The sequence below is a fragment of the Hevea brasiliensis genome, chromosome 7 (assembly GCF_030052815.1).
Source record: "Hevea brasiliensis isolate MT/VB/25A 57/8 chromosome 7, ASM3005281v1, whole genome shotgun sequence".
Taxonomy (NCBI): domain Eukaryota; kingdom Viridiplantae; phylum Streptophyta; class Magnoliopsida; order Malpighiales; family Euphorbiaceae; genus Hevea; species Hevea brasiliensis.
Window position 1 is genome coordinate 18661682 of NC_079499.1, and position 15025 is coordinate 18676706.

The 15025-nt window shown below is 31.7% G+C and overlaps 5 non-coding genes across 5 annotated transcripts; 4 read left to right on the plus strand and 1 right to left on the minus strand.

Annotated features, from left to right (window-relative positions):
- The first annotated feature begins 3826 nt into the window (after window positions 1–3826).
- LOC131181911 (small nucleolar RNA Z157/R69/R10) lies at window positions 3827–3925 on the plus strand. Its single transcript, XR_009150385.1, has one exon. It is a non-coding gene; the product is annotated as a small nucleolar RNA Z157/R69/R10 (small nucleolar RNA).
- Window positions 3926–3989: 64 nt separating this feature from the next.
- Window positions 3990–4079, plus strand: LOC131181912 (small nucleolar RNA R11/Z151). Its single transcript, XR_009150386.1, has one exon. It is a non-coding gene; the product is annotated as a small nucleolar RNA R11/Z151 (small nucleolar RNA).
- Window positions 4080–4139: 60 nt separating this feature from the next.
- Window positions 4140–4252, plus strand: LOC131181913 (small nucleolar RNA Z152/R70/R12). Its single transcript, XR_009150387.1, has one exon. It is a non-coding gene; the product is annotated as a small nucleolar RNA Z152/R70/R12 (small nucleolar RNA).
- A 62-nt stretch (window positions 4253–4314) lies between these two features.
- On the plus strand, window positions 4315–4440 carry LOC131181926 (small nucleolar RNA snoR80). Its single transcript, XR_009150398.1, has one exon. It is a non-coding gene; the product is annotated as a small nucleolar RNA snoR80 (small nucleolar RNA).
- Window positions 4441–14193: 9753 nt separating this feature from the next.
- LOC131181731 (small nucleolar RNA R71) lies at window positions 14194–14300 on the minus strand. The gene has a single exon (XR_009150210.1). It is a non-coding gene; the product is annotated as a small nucleolar RNA R71 (small nucleolar RNA).
- Between the last annotated feature and the right edge of the window lie 725 nt (window positions 14301–15025).

A 15025-nucleotide genomic window follows, 5' to 3' on the forward strand; every position in this document is an offset into this window, starting at 1 on the left:
AAAATTGTGAATCAGTAAAGAAAATTTGTGAAGTATGTTATTAATAATACATATACTTACTAACAAGAATCATTGGTTGATAAATTCATATTTATTATTATTGAATAAATGTTATATTGTTTTAATTAATTTAACTTATTATTAAGTTAATGTTTTTTTAGAAAATTTATAACAGTGGGAATTCTATGTAAAATATAGTTTTTATTACGAATTTCAATTTATTTTTAAAATTTTTATCTAATTACATTTTTTTTATTAAAATTTTAAGTATTCTAGTATTAGAATCTATGAATAAAAATTTTAAAATTTATCAATGTTTCATTATAACTTTAAAAGTCATAGATAGTATAACAAGCCAAATAGGAATATCAAAAATCAAATTTTAACAGTAATTTTATAATTAAGATTTACATACGTAATAAAAAAAAATTAAGATGTACATAGGTTAAAGAACCTTGTTTAAATTAAAATTCTACATTATAGCTATTTTTTAATTAATTTCTATAATGTATTAACAACTATTTGACTTAGAATTCTATATTACAGGTAAAATTTAATTTTAAAATAAAAATAAAAGTTAAATTTATATTAATTATGTTTTGTAAATTATATAAATTTATAAAAATATTTTTATTTGTTTAAAAGTTTGCCCCTCATCCATACATTTATATATATTCAATATGCATTTAATCTTTTTTAATGTGTTTTCAAATTATAAATTTTTTTTAAAAAATTATTGTTAATTTATTCAAATTTATGATCTTATTGTAAATTAAAATAATAAATAATAACAAAATTTAAATAATTAATTAAAAAATATATGTTAATAAACCATATTCAACATAAAACATATAAAATTTATAAAAAAAGAGTAACATAAAAAAATATGCAATACTTTCTTTTGAAACAAATAAAATATAATACTTAAAAAAACTCTATTGAATTTAGAACCTCAATAAATAGAACAAACAAAATTCTATATATAAATATATGTGTGTGTGATTATATAAATAGAAATTATATGTAAAGAATTTAAGAAATACACCATATGGTTTATAGCTTGATTATTTAAGAGAGAATTTTTATTTTCATCAAATTAATATCATGAAATTTTATGTTTAACATAATGCTAACATGGTAATTTTTTTTATTTCAATTAATATTATTATCATGTTATTACTCTATTAAATAATATATGAATAATATAATGGCATAAAATTTTAAAATATTAATTTGGTAAAATAAAAGTTTTATTAATTTAGTGATAATATATTAAATAAAATAATTAGACTGAATAAATTTATGAAGAAAGTTTTACAATATGTAATAATTATTAAAAATATATGCATTACGTTTTTAATTAATAACTTATATATATATAACTAAAATTTTTAATTATTTATATTTATTAAACTTTATTAATTTTTATTTACTTAATTTTATATTTTATTATCAATGTTGTACATAGTGGTTGATCCATGTACCCATTTTTATTTTCAAAAAAAAAAAATATTGCTTTCCCTTCTTATTTAAAAAAAATAAATATTAAATATAAAGTTTTATAAATTTTATATTTATTCAAATTATTAAAACTTTTAATTTTAGTGACTATTTTTTTTAATTCATCTCTAAAAATTTAGGAATAATAATTTTATCTAATTAATTAATATTTAAAATTAATTTTACCATTGATTATGAAAATAGATTAAATATTAAAAAAATTCTAATTTTTATGGTATAAGAATTTATCTCTATTTATTTAAACCCATAAAGTCAAATTATTACTATTTATTATAATAATTATAATTTATTATTTTAAAAAAATTAACTTAAAAATATATCTACACACACTTAAACTTTTAAACCTTAAATTTAGTTTTTCTATAACATTTTAACTCTTTAAAATCTAAATCATAAATTAAATTTTTTTAAAAATTAATGTCCTAATTGATGACTGAAAAAATATTACAATGAATGGTAATTATAATATATAAACCTTCTTTGTTAAGTTATTTCTGATTATTTAAAGTTAATAAAATATATAATTTATAAAAAAATGTGATTATTATTTGATAAAAGTATAATTTATAAATTTTTATTAATTAAAATAATTATATGACTATTTATTTTTTATTCTCTTTCATTTTAATTCTATAGCTGCCCCCAATTATATATAAAAACTTTTATCATATCTGTATAATGTTTTAGTAAATATATTTAAGCCACCATATTACACAAAACTTTAAAAAAGACTCGAAGGATTTTTTTTTTCTTTCATCACTAAAGTCTTTTTATGATCCACAAATTTTATGTTCCTTTAACTCAGTGTAGTATTTACTTTTTTCTTCTAAAATTTAATTTTAGTTTAATTAGTTTTACGTTTCCAATTTGAAATAGAATTGAGAAAAATGTAATTTTATTAATTAAAATTTAGAGTATTAATTAATAGTATAATTAAAAGCCATTTAATTTAAAATTGATTTTTTAAATAAATTCATTATTTTTTTAAGGAAATATGAATTTACAAATTAATTTTTTTATAAGATTTTAATTTAAGTTGAAATAGAAATTTTTGATAAATAAAATTATAAGTAAAGTGAGGAATTTTAAATCTATAAAAACTCTAAAATTAATATAAATAATTAAAAATAATATAATTATAAATAATATAAAATTTGAAAATATTTTTATCTATTCGAAAGTTTACTCACTCATTTATATACGTGCATATGTTATTAATTAATATAAAATTATATATATATATATATATATATATATATATATATATATATATATATTACTTATAATTTATATTTTTGTATATTATTATGATAAAGCAATAAATTTTAATAATTAATTAAAAAATAATTTAAAAATAATTAAAAAAACTAAAATTAAAAGCACTTTAAGTTTGATTTATATTATAATTATAATTTTTATTATAATTATTCTTAAAAAGGTATAATATCTGATTTTTTAATTTTTTTATAGAAATTAATTTTTTTAGAACATGAAAATTACAATTTTTATGAAAAAATAAATTTATAATTTTTATAAATTTTTATTTATAAAATTTTATTTTAATTTGCAATAAAAATTTTAATTAAATAAAAGTTAACCACAATTAAAATAATCAATTTTAAATTTATATAAATTTTAAAATTAATTTTAATAAATTATTTATAAAATTAAAAATAATTTAAAAATTAAAGATATTTGTGTCTGTTATAAATAAATTATAAATAAAAAATTAATTTAATATAAACTATATATTACATAATTAATAATTTTAATATAAATATGTATTATCACACGTGTTTGTGTAATTCTATACATGACCCCTTTGTATTTTAATGTCTATTTTTCCTGCTGACATTAACAACTAAACGGCGAGAGAAATTATGCGATAAATAAAATAAAAATAAACAAATTAATTAATATAATTTTTAAAATAAAATAATGAAAAATATTATTTCAAATAATTTTCCCCGGTTATTATCACTTAGTCCATGCATGCATGCGTCCTACACATGGGCTATGCACGTACGATCTATGTTTGCCTAATCGTGGGCCAAGTATGGGCTTGACTAGTTCAAAGTTCGGCGGTACAAGAATCGGCTCAACTAAAAATTAAACCCGACTCCAATGAAAACCGAGCTGCCTCTTAACTCAAAACCCTAATTGCTTTACCTCTGTCCTCTATATATACATGTCAAACCCATTCTTTTCTTTCGTACTCTGCCTCTCTTCTGTTCTCCTCGTTTATTAGATTTCAAAATAAAAAAAATATGCTTTCTGTTCTATTTTTTCAATCTTGATCTTCAAGAAGGGTGCAGTGATGAACCATCTTTCGTGGACTAGAGTTTCTGATCTGGGAATTTGTCCCAGAAGCTGAAGACTAACCCTTGGCTGTCTGAGTACTCTTCTTCTCCAATTTCTCTCTCTTTTTTTTTTCTCTGTTTTCACTGAATTTTATATGTAATTGGAATGGGCTTATGATGATAACATAATTATCTTAGCGGATTTCAGTGAGATAAATTTATTTATCAATGATCTGATTGTTACACACACTGAGGCCTTCCGATTAATTTAGAATTTCTTAGATCTGAAATTAAGGTTTTGAAACAATTAGGGATTTGGATGCTGTGATGAGGTTAAACACTAATGTGTTGTGAAGGGCAGTGGACGTGTGCCGTTTTCGGACTCGCCGTGAGCCTATCTTTGTTAACGACTTCTCCTTCCACTGAGCCCTAATCCCAAATAATTAGTTTTGATTTTAAATTTTCAAGTATTATTGGATTAATTGCGCCCATTACCAATTCTGGGGGATTATTAGTTCCTCCTGGTATAATGGCTCGGGTGCTATATCGGACTCTGTGGCTTATCCTGATTAGTGGCTTTTTTCATTGTCATCTAATCCTGGAAACACCACGTACACGTACATTTTTTGTTTTAATTTATATATATATTTAAATTGTTTTAAATAATAATAATAATAAATGATAAAACAAAATAAAATAATCAAGTAATCAGAAAGAACACATTCATTAGGACAGAATTTGAATGAAACCGAATGTTTTTGTGAATTTCATGTTAATTGAATAAAGAAAAAGACTAAAATTAAAATTCCCTCTATGATGGAAGGGTTAAGTATTAAATTAATTAAAATACAGAGTTATAAAAAGTTGAGTAAGTGTCCCCAATATTTTTATGAATTTCCAATTAATTGAAAATAGGTAATATGAAGGAACTTTTGTGGCATGACTATGGGCTGCATTCGAAGAAAGTTCTAGAACATCATTGGTAGTTTAAATTCTGCCAGGCATCAATAATTATTTCCGACCCTCCAGAATGATCTTTTTAAAATCTCGAGATAATGCTAATTTTGCTGCTTCTCGACATGCGATGTTTTATAGGAGCAAAGGATCTTGTATTGAAGGCCAAATGCTGCGGCACTAGTTCACAACTTGACCAACATCTTCTCGAGCCAAAACAGCAGTCGATCCCCTATTATGAGTTTTATCCATAGCGGCATCGAAATTAAATTTGACGAAATTGGGAGATGAACAGATCCAGGATGCCTGATGTTGGACGTGCACATTGTCTAAAGAAATAGCTCATTGAAACTTTTTTTATTTTTGAGTACCATAGCAATAACCTCGTGGAAATTCTGATTAACTTGATTAAAAACAAGTGCATTCTTGCACTTCCATATTTGCCAAAGAATAAAGCCTACTAGTTGATAAGATTCGCCCCATCTGGATAGTGCTAGAGAGAGTTCTCATTAATTCCAACCAGTTAGTCAATCAAGGATGAGTAAGCAATCAAGGATGAACGTAGCCGCAAGGGAAAGTGAATCCATATGGATATGGCTTTCAGGCAATCTAAAAACAGATGGTGCAAGGTCTCTTTATTCCCCTAGAAATTACAGTCTGGAGCAAAGTACTGGAGATGCCTATCGAGAAGATCATTGCAGGGAACTCTTTGGTTAAATAAATTCCATAAGAAAATTTTGACTTTACTCAGAAATTGACGCTTTCAAAATTCCTTCCAAAATATGGAATCAGGCAATTAGGAAGGAGGACCCGGATCATCATATTTGGGAGAGGATTTTGCCAAATGAAATTGACGTACAATCTTATAACCCGACCGAATTGTGTAATGGCTATGGAAATCAAAATGCTATGCCAGGTTGTCTTCTCTCTGAAATAAGATTGATAGGAATAGCCATAATCTGTTTAACATCCTCATGGAAATTTGCTAGGGGAGTTTGGGCGTTCTAGCAAGGCATGATCCCACAATTGAGAAACCCAAACAACTTTTGCATTCTGCTTAACTTGAGGAGGATGAGGAAAAAGAGATGAAACCCAAGATTCGTCCTTTCTGCAATAATTTTCTATCCCACAAGATGCTTTGCCAATTAGAGGATGCAAAAAAGATGAGAAAGGAAAATATTTCCCTTTCAACACAGATAAGAAGTGATTCTGGATTGGATATAAGGCGCCAACCTTGCTTGGCTAGGAGAGCCATATTAAAATTTTCCATATCCCGAAACCCAAGGTCACTCTTCTTAGAATCACACAGATGGTCCGAAGCAACCCAATGCAATTTTCTCTTCTCTTGCTGCTGGCTCTACCAGAAATTTGCCACCAAACTGTTCATTTTGTAACAAAGGGAAGCTAGAAATTTAAAACAAGACATGGCATTTGATAGGTCCGAGTCAAAGCTACAAGAAATTAGAAAAATATTCTGTTTGTGGTGAGAATAAATCAATAAATATTTTGATAGAAAATTGCTTGCCTCCTATTATAAATGAAAAATAATAACTTCTCCCTGTAACTCAGATCACTATACTGAGAAATAGGATAACACTCCTACAATAAAGTAAATAACTGACAAGTAGGATAACACTCCTACAACAATGCAAATAAAGGAAACAGTCCTATTTTTAAGCAAGCATCATGATCATAACTGGTCCTATTTTTAAGCAAGCATTCTAGTAATCAACGCAACCACTTGGACTAAAACTTCTTTTGTCAATCAAAATACTTTGGATTCTTCATTGAGGCCCGTTGCGATCGTTGTGGCTTATCAATACCCCTCCCTATGATACTAACCTTGTCCTCAAGGTTGACAAATGTGTCTTGGATGTCTTGAGCATTTTCCCACGTGGCTTCCTCTGTTGGTAAGTGTTTCCACTTAATTAAACTCTGCTCCACCAATTTAGATCCTTTCTTGACCCAACGTGTATCTAGCACAGCTTCTGGTTCCTTAAGAACGTCTCCATCATCATCTACTGGTGGTAATTCATTGTTAGCAGCAACAGTTTCGCCCAATTTCTTCTTTAAAAGTGAAATGTGGAAAACAGGATGAACATGTGACCTAGAGGCAACTTTAATTTGTAGGCCACCGGACTGATTCGTTCTTCGATTTGATATGGTCCATAGAATTTGTTGGCTAGCTTTGGGTTTGCTCTCTTGAAGACAGAATGCTGCCGGTAAAGATGGAGTTTGAGGAACACATAATCACCAACCTGGAACTCAACATGACGTCTCTTAGAATCTGCCTGCTGCTTCATGCAGTTATTAGCTGCATGTAAATTGCTTTTGAGCTGACGTAGCACTGCATCACGAGAAGACAGACTTTGATCAACCTCATTAAATGGAGTATGGCCCTCTTGATATAACGAAAGCACTGGTGGAGGCCGTCCATATAAAGCGTGGAAGGGAGTCATGCTTGTTGATGCATGATAGATTGTATTATACCAGAATTCTGCCCAAGGAAGAAAAGTATACCACTTTTCAGGCTACTGAGATGCGAAACATCGAAGATACTATTCCAGACAACGATTGACAACTTCGGTTTGGCCATCTGTTTGCGGGCGGTAGGCTGAGCTCATTTTTAGCTGAGTGCCTGACATTTTGAAGAATTCCTGCCAAAAATGACTTATAAAAATAGGATCTCGATCACTAATGATAGTTCTCGGCATGCCATGCAGCTTTACAACACCGTCAATGAATCTTTCAGCAACCACCTTTGCTATGTATGGATGTGAAAGTGCAAGAAATGGGTTGATTTACTAAGCCGATCAACTACTACCGGAATTGCATTCTTAACATGTGAAGAGGGCAAGCCTTCTATGAAATTAAGAGTAATGTCATCCCATACTTGACATGGAAGTGGAAGGGGTTAGGGAAGCCCAGCTGAAGATAATGTATCACTCTTTGCACGTTGGCAAACATCATAAGAGGAGACATATTGTTGGACTGTCTGATACATTGAAGGCCAATAAAATTGTTGAGCAAGCCTTTTGTAAGTTCTGAGTACTCCAGAATGTCCACCTGCTTTTGAATCATGAAACTCGTGGAGAAGTTGCCAGATGATAGAGGATTGAGGTGGCACAACTACACGATTCTTATAACAAATCAAGCCATTTTTAGAACTGTATGGCTGGCCTAGATTTGCGACAGCTTGCTTATTGATTTTCTGCATATAAGGATCATGGCTAGCTTCGTTTTTTATGGCTTCCCATATATGAATTTGGGGAACAAAAATAGCCTCAAGACAAGGACTTCCAGTGACACATGAAAGAGAATCTGTAGCACTATTTTCACAACCTGGTTTGTACTTGATTTCATAGTCATAGCCCAGTAATTTAGCCACCCATTTCTATTGCTCAGGAGTTGCAATTCATTGCTCCAACAAATGTTTCAAGCTGCGTTGATCAGTGTAGATGTAAAATTTCTGTCCCAGTAGATAAGGTCACCAAGTTTGTATGGCGTGGATAATAGCCAACATTTCTTTTGCATACACTGACTAAGATTGTTTGTTTACACCCAAAGCCCAACTCATAAATGCAATTGGTTTTCCTTGCTGGCTCAATACTGCACCTATTCCTTCCCCTGAAGCATAAGCTTCAATTACAAATGGCTCCTGAAAATTTGGCATCGCGAGAGTAGGGGTTGTAGTCATGGCTTTCTTAAGTTCTTGAAAAGCCTTGTCTGCTTCTTTGGGCCACTCAAGCTTCCCCTTTTTTAACAAATTAATGAGTGGTCTAGCGATGATGTCATAGTTGCGCACAAATTTTTTGTAATAACCTGTGAGTCCTAGAAAACCATGCAATTCAGAAATATTAGTAGGCTTAGGCCAATCGAGCATAGATCGAATTTTTTCCTGATCGACCTTAACCCCCTAAGAGGTTACAATATGTCCCAAATATTCAAGTTCTTGTAGACCAAAGGCACATTTACTGAGCTTGATAAAAAACTGATGTTGCTTTAATATTTCAAAAGCTGTTTTAACATATTCAATATGCATGCTCCAATTGGGGCTATATATCAATATGTCATCAAAAAATACCAAGATGAATTTGCGGAGGTAAGGGCGAAATATAGAATTCATAATGGCTTGAAAAGTGGATGGCGCATTACATAAGCCAAATGGCATAACTAAATATTCATAATGGCCATTATGGGTACGAAAAGCAGTTTTGGAAATATCTGTGGAATGAATTCGTACCTGATGATAGCTGACCCTCAAGTCAAGTTTAGTAAAATAGACAGCTCCATGGAGCTCATCAAGCATGTCATCTACTGTAGGAATTGGAAATTTATCTTTGATAGTGGCAGAATTAAGAGCTCTATAATCAGTGCAAAAACGCCAGGACCCATCTTTTTTTTTTTACTAATAAAACAAGAGATGAGAATGGGCTGGTGCTAGATCGAATAAGGCCTAATTGTAACATGTTATGAACTTATTTTTCTATTTCACCTTTTTGAAAATAGGCATACCTGTAAGGTCTCACATTTATAGGCTTGGTGCCTTCCTTCAAGTTGATATGATGGTCTACTTCTCGGGGAGGAGGAAGTTGCGTAGGTTCTTGAAACAGATCTTGATATTGCTGCAGTAATTGTTGCATGTCAGAATGGATGTCTGATGGTATTTGATCAGATCTAGGCTGGGAACAAATGGCAAAAACAGAACCCCCTTGTCATACATTTTTAGAGATAACTTTCATGGAAGCTGATTGGATGCCGTTAGAATCAATTCCTTCTAATCGTTGGATCTGATTGTTCCAGAGGAATTCCATTGTGCATTGTTTCTAGTTACACACCACCATTCCAAGTTGGGCCAACCAATGAATTCCTAAAACCACATCTAACCCATTTACAGGTAAAGCATATAGTGTGAGTGCAAATGGAATACCTTGGATCAGAATGTTAACATTGTCAAATTTTCCTCTGCATGTCAATGGTTTTCCATCTGCCACTTTGACATCGAAAGGTTTTATCGGAGTTGCGGGAAGGTGAAGTACATTTGCCATTCTATCACTGATAAAATTATGAGTTGATCCACTATCAATTAAAATGACCACATCATGATTATCAATCTTAGACCATTCTCACATAGTCTTTTGAGTTGTCCATCTTGAGAGTGCATAGAGTGAAATCTTAGGTTGAAATACTTTCGAGTCATCCTGCTCATCTGTACCAGCGTCTTCAGCTTCACCATCAAGTATAAGCAGTTGAGGTCCCTTGCAATGATGTCTAGTTGTGAACTTCTCATCACAATTAAAGCATAGGCCCTGAGCTCGTCGTTTTTGCATTTCATTCCAAGTAAGTCGCTTCATAGGTGGAATGGCTTTTGTTGGAGATGAAGATTCAGCAGTGGACTTATTGACAAATTGTAAAGATTAGCATTGGCGAGTCAGCTATTCATCTCGCATTTGAGCGAGACTAATGGCTTCCTTCAAAGATGTTGGTTTGAACATTCTGATGCCATCTGCTACTTCTGGCTTTAAACCTCCCATAAATGTACCTACCAAGGCCCTCTGTGTCCATCCTTGAACCCGATTGCCCAAATTTTCAAACTCCTTCTAATACTCCCTTAACGAGCCTACTTGTTTAATTTTGGACAAAGCTTCATCGAAGTCCTCACCTTTAGTAGGACCAAATCGTGCCCAGAGTTCAGCATGGAAAATCTCCTAGGTTATCATCTTATTTTCTTCCTTATAAGACCTCTTTAACCATTGCCACCATTGAATAGCTTCCCCTTCCAAATGAAAAGAAGCTAGAGGCACCTTCTGCGATTCTGTGGTTCCTTGATACTCGAAAAACTGTTCCACTTTTGTGAACCATTCCATAGGATCATCACCGAAAAATCGAGGAAATTCCAGCTTAGCTAATTTAGAAGAGAACCATGATCGGTTACCTTCAGGTTGATTGTGAGAATCATCTCTGGAAATGAGAAGTGGAAGCGCAACAGGAGAGTCTTAAGTGTTACTTGAAGATGCTGTGGTGGAATTAGTCATAAGTAATGCTGTCATCTTATTGATTGCCTCTTCCAGATGGTGCAACTTATCGTTGACACCTTTCTCCATGGTGTTAAAGCTATTTTGGAGTCCTCTTAAGCCAACTTCTAAATTTTCAATTCGTTCTTTATTTGTGGCCATAAAGAGCAGCTCTGATACCACTGATAGGTCCCAGTCAAAGCTACAAGAAATTAGAAAAATATTTTGCTTGTGGTGAGAATAAACCAATAAATATTTTGATAGAAAATTGCTTGCCTCTTATTGATTACTGAAATGTTTAAATATAATGAAAAAGAATAACTTCTCCCTATAACTCAGATCACTATACTGAGAAATAGGATAACACTCCTACAATAAAGTAAATAACTGACAAGTAGGATAACACTCCTACAACAATGCAAATCAAGGAAACATGATCATAACTGGTCCTATTTTTAAGCAAGCATTCTAGTGATCAATGCAACCACTTGGACTAAAACTTCTTTTGTCAATCAAAATACTTTGGATGTTTCACTGGGGCTCGTTGTGATCGTCGTGGCTTATCAGGCATACACAGGCATGGTTGAGGATATTACTTAGATGACAACATCTTTACCTCCCTTAGACAAAAGTTTTTCTTGGAGCCTTGAGTTTTCTGAGCCACCCTATCTTAGATAAAATCAAAAGCTTGTTGTTTAGAACGTGGAATCTTGGTAGGAAGACCAAGAAATCTATCTTATACATCAATGTTTTGAACTTGAAGAAAGTTTGTAATTTGCTGCTTCTCTTGATGTGGAGTATTGGAATTGAAAACGATAGCAGATTTACTCAAATTGACAGTTTGACCACTAACAGCTAAGTAGCGAGAGAGCATGTCTCAAATGATTCTTGCTTCTCTATGATAAGTGCATAATTTATTAATTTTACTCTAATCACATTTAGTGTTTCTAGTATGTTTTTATGCATAATTTAGTTGACTAAAGTATATTTATTATTTAGACATATTTTTAGATAATTATGGAATAATTGTGTTAAATAGAGAAATTTTCAGCATTTGACATTTGTTGTATTTTTTAGGTGTTTCTAAAGTTGTGGGTCTCCAAATTAATTTCTGTTTAATTCATTGAAAAGCTAAAATAGAGCACTTCAATTGATAAAGAGGGACCAAAGCCCAAATCAATCTCCAAGATTGACAAAATGAGCTATGGATCTATTGCAAAAGCCCACACTTGATTATCACGACTAGTTTCAGTATTTATTTTGTCTTTGGAGTTCTAGAGGTCTAAATGAAGCAAGCCCAAGCCCAATTGAACCTTAAGAGCCACCTCTACAACTTCTATGAAGGGCTGGAAGCAAGATAAGGCCATTTTAATGTCTGAACTAGTCTCGATTTTTGGGCCATAACTTGGACTGTAGACCTCAGATTTAGGCAAATGAGTACCCATTGTAAAGCTAAGAAATAGGGCTATAACTTTCCTGAAAAAGGGTAGAGACAGATTCGAAAAGGAAGTCGCTGAAAATCAGCCTTGATTTCAGAGACGTGAATGTAGGCTGAAAATCTGTCTTTTGAATTTCAAAACTTTTCCTAGTTTGATTCCTATCTTTGGGATTAGGTTTTTTATTATAAATATGTCTTTGGGCAGCAGCTAAAACGCATCCAATTCAGACCTTTGTTCTCCATAGAAGACCTTCGTTCTCCATTCTCTTTTTAGATTTCTTCTTTATTTTTCTTTATTTTTCTGTAAGCCATGAACATGAGTGGCTAAGTTCTTAATTTAGTTCAAGGGATTCTAGTTCTTATGTGTGATTTGTGAGATCAGGTTCTTAATTTAATTTATGTCTTTTTGAATATCTATTGTTTTCTGATTTCATTGTCTTTGATCTATTGAATGATCTACTAAAAAGGCCTATTAGTTAATTGTTTGATGTGATCAATTGCTAGTTCATCTTCATAATCCGTAATTGTTGTGTAGTAGGAATTAAGTTTTATTGATTATGATCCAAGTTTTTGATAATAACCTAAGGAAATAATAGGGTGAATTAAATGATTTATGCTTTATAAATTATTGTTCAGCTTAACTACTTCCTATTCTTAAAGCAGTTATTAATTTGATGAGGATTGCTTAATACCAATTCAGTTAATAATTAGAGTCAATAAGAGTGCTGGGCTCAAATTCATGAGTATTGGGAAGTCAGGGGTTTACCTCGCTGTTTGGTAAATCTACGTTAAGTATTTAATAAGATATAATTATATTTTTTTTGTCTATGATCGAATCAATGCATTGGAATGCGAATTACCTTGGACTGAAGTTTGTTTAAATTGAGAGTTTCATATTTAATTTTAGTTCTTAATTTTTTATTTTTGATTTCTTCTTTGGACTGCGAATTAGCCCCCCAACCTTTGTTTCTTTTTCCATTACACAAGTGCACGAAATTTAGTAATTCAGTATCTAGGGTTCGACCTGGATTTACCACTTATTGCAAAAAATATTTCATTACTGGTAATTTTAGTTAATTTAATTTTTGGTGGAATCGACAACCATTAAGAATTTTGGCGCCATTACTTTGGACTGAAATTTATTGGATTTCGTATTTTTGGTGTTAGGATATTCTGTTATTAATTTTGTTTGTGAGTTGTTGTTTTTAGATTTTTGAAAAAAAAAAAATTTTTTTTTTACGGTGTTACTATTTATCGGCAGATTTTTTGTTGAATTAGGAGGGTGATCCATACCTATTTTGAAGGAAATGACGTTCTGATCAAGACTAATAAATCTATAAGATTTTTTAGCCCCACCCTCTTAAGGCCAAATTCGATTGTTTTTTAGGGTTTTGAGGCATTTTTCTATTTTTACTTTGATTTCTTTTTGTTTATGACAAGAACTTCTCAATCTGGTGAGTTGATCTTTGATCCAGAAGTAGAAAAAACGGCTAAACAGTTGAGAAAATTGGCTAAGCAAATTCCGAGTACATCTGAAGGAGTCCAATCTTCAAGGGAGTTAAGTTCGAATTCGGATTTGGATTCAAATTTCGAAAACAAAACCATGGCTGCTAGGACTTCGAAAGAGTTGGCTGCTCCTGATCTAAACCAACAACCTTTGTGTATTCAATACCCTGATTTAAATGTTGCTTTTGAGTTGAAATCTGGACTAATCCATTTGTTACCTAAGTTTCATGGTCTTGCAGGTGAGGATCCACATAAGCATTTAAAAGAATTTAATGTTGTGTTTTCCAGCATGAAACCTCAAGGAGTTTCAGAGGATCAAATCAAGCTTCGAGCTTTTCCCTTCTCACTAGAAGGCACATATAAGGATTGGTTATATTACCTTCCTTCCAAATCTGTCAACTCATGAAATGGGATGAAGCAGATATTTTTGGAGAAGTATTTTCCTACTTCCCGTGCTGCTAACATAAGAAAAGAAATTTGTGGCATCCGACAGTACAATGGAGAGAGCTTGTATGAGTATTGGGAGAGATTTAAGAAGCTGTGTGCAAGTTGTCCCCATCATCAAATAAGTGAGAAGCTTCTGATTTAGTATTTCTATGAGGGATTTCTACCAATGGACCATAGTATGATAGATGCTGCTAGTGGAGGAGCTTTGGTTGACAAGACACCAGAAGAGGCAAGGAGGCTGATTGCTAACATGGTAGCAAATTCTCAGCAGTTTGGAATGAGAATGGATCACAGACCTAAGAAGGTTAATGAGGTAAGTACATCTAACCTTGAGAAACAGATTTCTGATTTAACTTCTTTGGTGAAGCAATTGGGTGTAGGGAACATGCAAACTGTTAAGGTATGTGGAATTTGTTCGGGTTCAGGTCATGCTACTAACATGTGTCCTGCGTTACAAGAGGATGAATCAATGCAACAAGCTAATGCAGTAGGACATTATGGACAGCCACAATGCAAGTATGATCCCTTTTCTAGTACTTATAATCCAGGATGGCGAGATCATCCCAATTTGAGTTATGGGAATCAACTGGTGCAAAATTGATACCAACAGCAGAGACAAGTGAATCAACCATCTCCACCTCCACCTCCACCTCCCTCAAATCAAGGTTTGTCACTTGATAAAATTGTTAAGGCCTTGGCTAACAATACCCAACAGTTTCAACAGGAGACCAGAAATATCATTCAAAATATAGAGAGGCAAATTGGTCGGTTAGCTTCATCTGTGAGCAAACTCGAAGCTCAAGGTTCTGGAAAGCTCCCATCACAAACAGTCATGAATCCCAGAG